The sequence below is a fragment of the Coturnix japonica genome, chromosome 1 (assembly GCF_054131305.1).
Source record: "Coturnix japonica strain WE chromosome 1, WE-NBRP24, whole genome shotgun sequence".
NCBI lineage: Eukaryota > Metazoa > Chordata > Aves > Galliformes > Phasianidae > Coturnix > Coturnix japonica.
This window is the reverse complement of record NC_140663.1, coordinates 82,426,275-82,436,495: the sequence shown is the minus strand read 5'-3', so window position 1 is coordinate 82,436,495 and position 10,221 is coordinate 82,426,275. Positions and strand designations below refer to the sequence as shown.

General features: G+C 37.8%; 1 long non-coding RNA gene across 21 annotated transcripts in view; it reads right to left on the bottom strand.

Moving 5' to 3' along the window:
• Positions 1 to 3,562: 3,562 nt before the first annotated feature.
• Positions 3,563 to 10,221, bottom strand: part of LOC107321661 (uncharacterized) — a 102,686-nt gene continuing 96,027 nt past the window's right edge. For 11 of the 21 annotated variants that reach the window (XR_004309158.2, XR_014938332.1, XR_014938331.1 and 8 more), the window contains 3 exons: positions 5,929 to 6,222; positions 5,123 to 5,193; positions 3,563 to 5,027 (listed from right to left, as the gene is read on the bottom strand). This is a non-coding gene — a long non-coding RNA (uncharacterized LOC107321661). The remainder of the gene's footprint in view (positions 5,028 to 5,122; positions 5,194 to 5,928; positions 6,223 to 10,221) is intronic. The other 10 variants (XR_014938356.1, XR_014938348.1, XR_014938350.1 and 7 more) reach the window with 4 other exon arrangements.

Genomic DNA, 10,221 nt, shown 5'->3' with positions numbered 1-10,221 from the left:
AGAAAGACTCAGAAGGAGCTATTAGTAAATGACATTACCAGAGCATTTTAAAATGTTTCACTCATAATGCTGTAGCCGATTCCAGGTGGGCAGAAATGCAACTACATTGGGTTTGTTGCATGATAGATAGGGTAACAGAAGTGAGGTGAGGAAAATGTGACATTCTTAGTTTTTCTGCTATATTCAGTAATCTTGGTGCAGGTCTGATACGAAAACTGGATTTTAATGAATAGCAGCTAAGAGAGGGTTAGGGACAGAGGATAAGATGATTATTTATACTGTGAATATGTTGAGAGCCACTATTTGGTTACACAAAAACATTTGTAATAAAGTAGTTCATATTTCTTAGAGGGAAATTTGAAATTTTTGGAAGAATTAAATCAATTGAATACTTAAATTTTTTTTTAAAAAAGCCATCCAACCAAACAAACATCGACCCACAATTTGGCACAGTGAACATGACTTTGCAGTTCCTTGGAAAGAAAACTGTTACTCTAAAACTAAAACACGGAGTGTTTTTTAGATGAATTTTAGCACAGTCCAAATGCTTACACTGAAATACAATGCTTAGCTTTGCTAGATGAGATGTTTTGACTCTAATAAAATGAAATGACTAGTGCTGAAGAGATTTTAATAAATCAACTGCATACATTTCCTTTCTTGACGAAATAGTTTTAAAATTGCACTATCTTCAAGTGATAGTACATAATAGAAAATGCAAAATCTAGTTGTAGGAGTAATTATTTGTGTCATGCACTCCTTCCCTCTTATATTGCAACTTCTATTTAACCCATGTTTTTGTCATTAATGTAAATGACAAATAAATAAATAAATAAATAAATGCTTGAAGCTGCCTTTATAACAGGTTATGTATTTAAAGCACAAATTGTCTCTGTCAGAAATATTACTCATTCTGATGCACAGAATATATGTTCTGGAACAAATGCACAAAGTTGTATGATCCGGCCTCTGAGAAATGATTATGAGTTTAGTAGTAAATGGTTTACCTGTTTCAGGGAGCCTCTGATGGACATAAATGGAAAGCTGAGGTGCCTCTGACTGCTGAGCTGTGTTCAAATGTGTAGTTGAAACTATCTTCCAGGTGTTAAATGATGACATACTTTTCAATAATGTTTGTCACTTAATCTTTCTGAAACACCTGTGCACCAGTGGGGAGGACTGCACAAGAAGTTCTCAGGCCCAGCATGGCCTTTCGAGACAGCCTGGCTCCTTGCCTTGCCTCATTTCCCTGCCTCATCCAGCTTTAACTACAGATGATGCTATTTCTGCTGCCAGCATGCAAAGAAGATATCCTGCTGGGCTGAGGAAAGGATAGGGCATATAGTGTCTCCACATAAAAAGCCAGAGAAATACTGCCCTTGCACCAGTCTCTGTGCAAACAATTTGCCAGTATGGGCATCCTATTCCAAATAATGGACAATAATGAACCCTTTGCAAACTCTTTACACTTGTGAATTCAGCCTCCGTGTTACTTAAAACTATGCACAAACTACCTTCCTCACCATGCTTTTCTCAAGATAGCCAAGGTTTCACAGGCAATTGAAAGCATTTTCATAGAATCACTAAATATCCATAGCTAGAAGGGTCCCACAAGAATGGTCTAACTTCAGGCTCCACACAGGACCATCCAAACTATACTTCTGAGAGAACCGTCCAAAGGCTCCTTGAACACTGGCGGCTCAGGGCCATGCCCACTGCCCTGGAGAGCCTATTCCAAGGCCCTACCAGCCTCTGGTGAAGAATATTATCACCAGAGAGCAGAGAGCTCAGTGCTGCCCCACTGCTCCCCATGTGAGGGGCTGCAGACCTCCATGAAACCTCCCTTCAGCTCCTCTGCTATGGGTTGAAGAAATCAAGGGATCTCAGCTGCTCTTCATATATCTTGCCCTCTAGACCCTTCCCCATCTTTTCAGCTCTTCTTTGGACTCTCTAATAGTTTTGTCCTTCTTATACCATGGCACCCAAAGCTGCTCACTGCAGGTGAGGCTGTACTTGAGCAAAACTCTCACTCATCCACTGATCTGACAGTGCTAGACCTGATGCACTCCAGCACATTTTATGTAAAAGCAGATGACTTCACTGAAACTGAAGGCAAAAGAACCCCACATCATACTGTCATTTGTCTTGTCAAATGAGTTGTCACCTTGTCCCTCCTCCATGTCAAAAAAGCTGGGTAGCAGCAGCTGGTTATGTGCTCAATCTTACAGAAAGTTTTGAGAACAGTGTTACAAGAGCTACTAAAATAAATGCAGAAAGGCATCACTGGAGTTAGAGACTGTTCAAACTGGGCAGATCACTCAGCTGTATTTTTGCCAGGTGAGAGAATTGGATTTGGATATAATAGCAATTTTGTGTGTATCATTAAACCTTATAGTATGGGTTATGATAGTTGTGTTGTATAAAAGAGTTACAGCAGTGAGACAATTATACATATAAAATGAGTGTAGTGTCAAGTGGTGTTCAAAGGGTGAACATAGGGGTCCCACACAACATCTCTGCTTGGTTAGATGGTGAGGATAACCTTAGCTGTACAGACAGAAAAGTTAGCAGAAATCACTTCACTTAAAAACCTAATGCTTCTCAAGAGGGCGTCTGGCCAAAACTGATGGAATAGCTGAGGAAGACAAATATTAGCTGGATTAAACATTAGCTTGGGACTTACAAGGAGACTTTAGAAAAAGGAAGATCTTGTTAGGTAGGAGTAATAAAGCAGCATGAAATGTGTGTGGGTCTGGGTGCTTTAGGAGCAGCATCTTGGGGAAAGGCAAAGAAGGGTGTGGAATGCTTGTTGGGGTCTCTTAGTATTTTGTAAGTTTCTACCATTGTGATGGATCTCCCCTGTTTTTGGTATCGATCCTGAATGTGTAGGTCGCAGATTGCCAGTTATTTATGTGATGTCAAAAAAGCAATCATTAATTAGATCTTAATTTGATTGAAACCATGTAATAGTAGGAGATTTTCTCTATATCAGCCATATATATTGCAGTGAGGTATTCTGGGCTTGGGTAACTGCTGCTTCTGTCCACAAAAAGAGTTTATTTCCCATATCCTCCCCAACTTCTCACACTTTGAATATCTCATTAGCAAATGCATATGTCAGAAAATATATTTCTTCCCCTATCATTATGCGAATAAATTATATGCAATGTTAAGAAATAGTCAAATAGCCTTCATACTAAGACCACTGATCAGATTTACCAGATCCTATAAAAAAGAATGCTGAGTACTGGAATGTGAAAATAAATAAACAAAGAAAAAAAAAAAAAAAACAACGATGAATACACAGGAGTGAAGATTTCTCCATGACACTGTACCCTTCTCTTAGGATGGTTAAATTCAGTTAGCACACTGAGACACCAGTGGCTTCCAAGGTGAAAAAAAGAGGACAAAACCCCTTTCTAGAGGAATTCATTTTTAAGCCTCAGGGTCTCTACTATGTTTTAGAGATCAGTAAGAAAGTGCACAACACCACGGCAGTTTTGCTTGCCTTTGATCTCTTCTTGCTGCAAGAACAATAAATGCTTTATTCCAAGAAAGCTGGTTTGTTTGTTTTCTAAACCATTTATTTGAACTGTCTTCAATTAAAAAGAAAAGCACATTTTACTGTATCAGATATACCAGTAGATTCATATTAAGCCATGAAATAGTTCTTTTCCATGCTGTCATGATCAAGTTGTGTACAATGAGTGAAATTGGTCTCTGCACATCAACAGTGCAAGGCTTACTGCATCACTCACATTCCAATTACACTTTCAGAGCAGTCCACTGGCATTAGGAAGGCCCATTTGCCTGCAGATGTACAGCACACAGTATGATCCACTTATCCTAGATGGTGAGCTTTCTCTGAGGTTTCGAAGCTTGCCCTTTCCTCTCAGCTTCATTAAAATAAATAAATAAAATTATTCTTGAGATTTTTGTGGGATTTTATGTATCTGAAGAAAAGCCTGTCAGAAAATAAAAACAAAAAATTATTTAAAAGCAAACATATAGGCCATGAGTTATGAATATGAACAATCCTGTGTATACATTTCCTTCCCTTGATGCCATTTCTTCATTTCATTGCAAAACTGGATAGTTTTCTTTTCTTCTGCTGTTGATTTTTATTTCAGAAGAATCTGACAGAAAGCATATCGTATGTTTTCTGACTGCAGTAAAATCAAGTCAGATGCTTCACTGCAGTATGAACTTACTACTGTATATTAAGAATTAAATAGGAAGCTGATTGTAGCAGATTTATTTGTCAGAGCTATATCTTTAAAGACATACCTCACAGTGTGATTCATTTTCAATGAAATTAGTTATTTTTGCTCTGCACTGTAATCTTCTCAGGGAGATATCTAACGTAGTTTGAATGCAAATTCAACCCGGGGGAAATAAAACACATAGGAGAACCAATGTAGTCATATTCCATTTCCATTAATTCTTTTATTTGTTAACCTCAAATTTGTTTCAGTCTCTATCAGATACCAATGCTGTCATTCTTACACTTCATTATGCCTTTCAATATTTTTCTTTCCTTTGAATTGAGTTATGTTTCCTGCTAGGAAAAAAAAATAAAATATCTGTAGTAGTTATATTTATTCAGATGTTGTGATCATGGCATACTAGAGCCAGCTCACGTTCATGTGTTGAGGAGAACAAAACAGGTATTGAGATTATCATCACTTATTTCATGGAATCAGAGAATCATTGGATGACTTGGGTTGAAAGGGACCTCGAAGATAATCTATGTAATTGATAAAGATGACTCTGTGGGACACAACTCATCACCAGCCGAACACAGAGCTGTTGACCACAACCCTCTGACTGAGATTTTCCAATCAATTCCTTATCCACAGAATATTTCACCCTTCAAAGCCGTATCTCTCCAGTTTAGAGACAAGAATGTGGTGTGGGACCACATTCCTGCCCCCATCACTCTCAGCGAGCAGATTTGGGCTGTATACTTCTTGAGATTCTTCTTCCTTACTGATTTCAGGCACTCTTGGCTGGAAAGCTGCACCTTTCTAAAAAGGAAAGCATACAAATATATATATAGCACTCTGAGGGGATAAATTAAGATATATGATTTTAAGACCATAAAGCATAGGAAGAAGCTTACCAGAGGAGGCTTACTCTTTCAGAACATTTGTTCTTTTATTGCTGTAGATATCACAGACCAGACTGCCTGAACTGAACAACAGCAAGAGCACAAAAAAAAAAAAAAAAAAAAAAAAAAAAAATTAAAGAAAATTACGATATAAAAGAGAATGTTATGATCTTGACAGTTCGTGGAAAATCTGTCTCCTAAGCTGTAGAATGCAGTGAGCACACAATGCTGCCAAAGTGAGCTAAAAGTCTCGTCCTACTCCTATTACAACCAATGGGTTTCTGCTTTATTGCTGATTTAGAAAAGATCTGTGATTAAAACTTGGAGCCCTTCAGCTGAAATTTGCTCTGGCATGTTGATAAATGCAAATCAGATCTTCAACCAGCCTCCTCTCCATCTCCTCTCCCTCTCTGTCCACCTGTTGGTGCCTCCAGTACAGCCCGAAAGTGTATTATATGTAACAGGAAAATGAACAAATTAACAATTGAAATGTCAAAAAGCCTTAATAGAGAGCAATAAGAGACTCCCTTTGCAAATTTTGTTCTGGGAAGCACTGAACAACACAGATGCTTTCCCTGGATAATGCTGGCCCTTGAAACAGCCATGGCTGAGTACCCACACTGCTGTGACCCACAGCCATTAACACAAGAGATAGCTGGAAGAATTAGTCTCAAGTTACTAGTAAATTGTTCATGCATTACTCTACTAGAAGCTCAGCTCTGATTTTATAATGTACAATTACATTGTTAAGTGAAGTTATTATTTCCAGGAAAAAGTAGCATCCAGGGACTGTCTATATTATGGGAGCATGAACTTACCTTTGATTGTAAACATGCTACCCCTGCAGTTCATCCTCTGACAATGAAAACTGTTGGGCAGACAAGGGATTTGAATGTGAAAAAGTAATGCCTTGTAGATACTACCAGATATATATTGATACTCTCAGGATAAAAATGTCTCCATCAGGTCAGTTCTGGAGGCTGGACCACTTCTTTTGTTTATTTGTTTTTCCAAAGATTAGCCAGTTTTTCAGTGATGGTCAGTATTAGTTCTGTCCTTTCTGCTATGAATTCATTCTGGGTCTGTTGGTGTAGCCTCCTCGCATTCTTGGCCTGGGAAATATGGTTTGATCAGCAGTCTTTCAAATATGTTTGTAAGCTTAGCAGGCACACTGCAGCCCACAGTTTAGGAGTTAATTCACTATTGCTATATCGCCTCTAAACACTACAATCTGCAGAAAACACAAACAAACTTAAGAGGTGCTAAAAATAAAATGCATTATTTGACATGTTCTACAATTATTATTACTATTATTTTTGTTGTGTTTGTGCACCTACTAAAAATAACAGGCAATCCTGTTATATTTCATTACATTATCCTATTTTGTGTAGTGAAGAACAGGCAGCTGAATGAGGCACGGCCAGTGAAGGCCTATATTATGCAGACTATTTCCATGTCAAAAGCTTGTTTTTCTTAACCACTGTTTAATGCTGCAGTGTAGTAAAAGAAATAACTACTTACTGTGGCAGTTAAGCAGTATTAATTCCATTATATTCCACATGCAACTGTTGCAAACAAGAGTCCTTCCCTTTTGTTTTCTATATTTCAGTATCATAGAATGGCTTGAATTGGAATGGACCTGAAATATTACCTAGTTCCAACCCCCTACTGTATAATGCGCCTGCAAGTACAAGTCCTGTAATGAAAGGGTTTCAGGTAAAAGGAATACCATACAGCTCTCAATTTAAAAGATAAAACTTTTTGCATCATTTGATTGTTTTGTATGAATGAAAACTAAAATGAAATCCTGTAACAGAGACTTTTTTTCAACAAGCTAAATGGCAAATTCCTGGGTCAGATGACTGCCAATTTAATAGGAAAATTAAACCAGTGGCCCAGTAGCTCTGTAAATTATTTGTGATTCAGGGAAGCATGAAATTTAGTTATGCACCATGCTTGGTCACCAACATATTGCTGTGCTGACATTTAACATAGCTGCATTTCTTTTCTTTCTCCGTTCATATTAGAAGTTCGGAAATACAGAAGTACTCTGAGGAAGATCTGGTAATAAAGCAGTATCACCCCTCCTATTGATGGTGCTTGTGAAAAGACAGCCTCCAGCTTGTTTATAAGCTCCTTTTAAATACTGAAAGGCTGAAATGAGGTATCTCTGGACCTGCTCCAACAGCTCCACATCTGTTCCAACCTGGTCCCCCAGACTTAGACTGCAGTCCAGATGGGGTCTCATGAAAGCAGAGCAGAGGGGACAATCTCCCTTGTGTGGTTGGCACATGGGTGACACGTAGGTTGCAACTCTCTTAAGGGCAAGAACATGTGGTGCTGGCACTGGGAGCCAGGTCTGCAGAGAAGCACCCCTACAGAGCTTCCTGGAGGAGATTTTTACATCATATGCAATAAGCTGTCCCTTATCCTTTCTCCTCACATACTCTTCCTTGCCTAACGTTTGAGTCAGTATGCAATAAGCTCATTGACACCAGCCCATATTCTATTACAATGAGGAAAAAAAAAGCTTACATATGCTAATTAAATAATACTACTAATAATGGTAATACTTATCATCTAAAAAAAGAATCCAGACCCATGGAATATTTCTGGCCTGTCATAATTAGCTGAACAGAATACCAAAGAGAAGATTTAAAATAGTAGACAAAAAGATTAACTTTCTACAATTGTGAATTTAAAAGATATTTAAAGTATAAACTGACCTAAATTTTTGAAATATTATTAGGGAGATCTATTTTACACAAAATAATAAGTTATAAGGAGCAAAATTTTCTACCAATAAAGCTGTCTCTTTTTTTGAGCCTGTTTACAGCTTTTATATACCAGGAAATAAGAGAAACTCTATTAAAAAATCCCAAACCAATACAAAAAAATAAAATACGTTCTCCTGTCACTCTTTCTTCCCATATCAACTTTTCATGGCTCACGGGATACAGTGATCTTATTTGAGATGGATTTGGGAGAACTACGATATAGAGCTATTACCGACAGAACACACACACACAGAAAAAGAAGAAAAGGAAGGGAAATGAAGGGGGAAGGAAGGGGGAAGACGGAAGGGGGGAAGGAGAAAGGGGAAAGGAGAGGAAAGGAAAGAGCACCAAAGCTAGACAGGTAGAAATCATGAGTTTTAAAAACTGATCACAGGCTAACACATATCCTTGGGGAAGTGTTGCATTTTGGATTTTAGGCATTTTTCATGCAAGAGTTTCTAATGCGTGAACAAGTTTTAACTTAGCCTTATTCAGGTATCTTTGTATCTCTTGCTAAGCCTTCACCACTTTTAATTTCTCATAAATCACATCCTTATTGTTGATTTTAAAAAGTATATACGGTTGATTTATTTGAATTTCACACTAAATTAAATGCTTTTAGAGATAAATAGTTTTATGTGTTTTATAAAGTGCCAGAAGAGCTTCTTCCAAGAGAATTTAACTGCAAATAGAATATTCTCTAGCATGATTTGAAAGGTGACTGCTAGAACAGAAATGGTATCAGGTTTGCAGTCAGTTCAGAGCTTTATTAAGGGGCTTCAGGGGCACATATTTGGGAGCAGTATAAGCATAAACTTATGTGTCTTGCAGCTCAAGCATCACTTCGTGTTTCATGTGTGTAGAATCTGTTACAATGAGCGTCTCTCCTATTCTGCAAATGGTCTTAAGCAGGATTGAAAGTGAAATTCTGTATGTTAGATGTTCACCCTTCCAAATGATGCAAGTATCAAATGGAAAGAACAGCAATTCAAATCACAGCTCAAATACTTAAAACTTATCACAGCTTGCCTGTAATTGTGTGGTGCAAAGACTGACAATACTAGATACTCATATAATTAATGTAGTGTCTTGGTTTATGAGTGAGATATTACAGACATGGCTTTTGAAAAAGAACAGAAGACTGCTATAGGTCATTGTCAAGGTTTGAATAGGAAAATGAACTTTGACAATTCCAAGTAACCAGAGGTGTATGACAAAAACACTAGAAATAAAAATCCCCAAATTAATGCTATTGGCCATAACTAAACTAGGTAAAGTAACTTCAGCAAGATGGCTCAACAGATAGCTGTGAAAACCTACGTGAGCTTGGACTTGTTAGATACTCAGACATTCTGCATTTTCACCATGTTTACTAATGATGTAGCATGCAGTGTGGGAGATTGCATTTGAGAGGTATTTCAACAATGACTAAGGTGGATGTCTTACAGCATTTTCTACTAAGTAGAATGTGATTTATCCCAGTAGGTGTCTGAGCACCACACAGTTGTTTACTCACTTCCTCCCTCCCCAGTGGAATGGGAAAAAGGACTGGGAAAAAAAAGGAAGTAGAATTCATGGTTTGAGATAAAACTATTTACTAAGGTAGAGAAAAGGAAAATTATTACAAACATATATACGCATAAATGTATACAACAAGTGATGCACAAGCAATTGCTCAACATCCCCCAACCAATGCCCAGATAGCCTCCTGAGTAGCACAAAAGCAAGAGCTGAACTCCCACCCCATTCAAAACTCCTCCTGCATGATGCCAAACAACATGGAATATCACTTCAGCCAGTTTAAGTCAGCCATCCTAATTCTGCTCCCTCCCAGCATCACTGAGAATGATGATGGCTCTGTACAATGCTGCTTAGCAGCAGCTATAAACATCAGTGTGTTGTTGACATTATTTTTCTCTTAGAACCATAACATGGCATCACACCTAACACGCTGAAGAAAAAAAATTGTCCCAGCTGAAACTAAGACAATACACACCCTTTATTCCATACCATTTCCATCATGCTCAGGCTCTGCAATTTTTACGCATCCTAACTGCCCTCATTACTATCACCTATCTGTCTTGCTTCGTGATATATATACACATACATATTATTCCCATACTCTACGGGTCCTTCAAGTAGATTGCCCATGGTATTCATTCAGTTCATAACTTCAATCCTTACCTTTATCTGTCTTTCTACATAGGAGAAAATATTCACAATATTGGATTACTACATGCAGAAACTAATTCTGGTTCCATCTGGGTTCATTCCTCTTTAACATGGGTAGCTCTTATTGCACTACTGTTAACAAGACATATAATAACCATAATA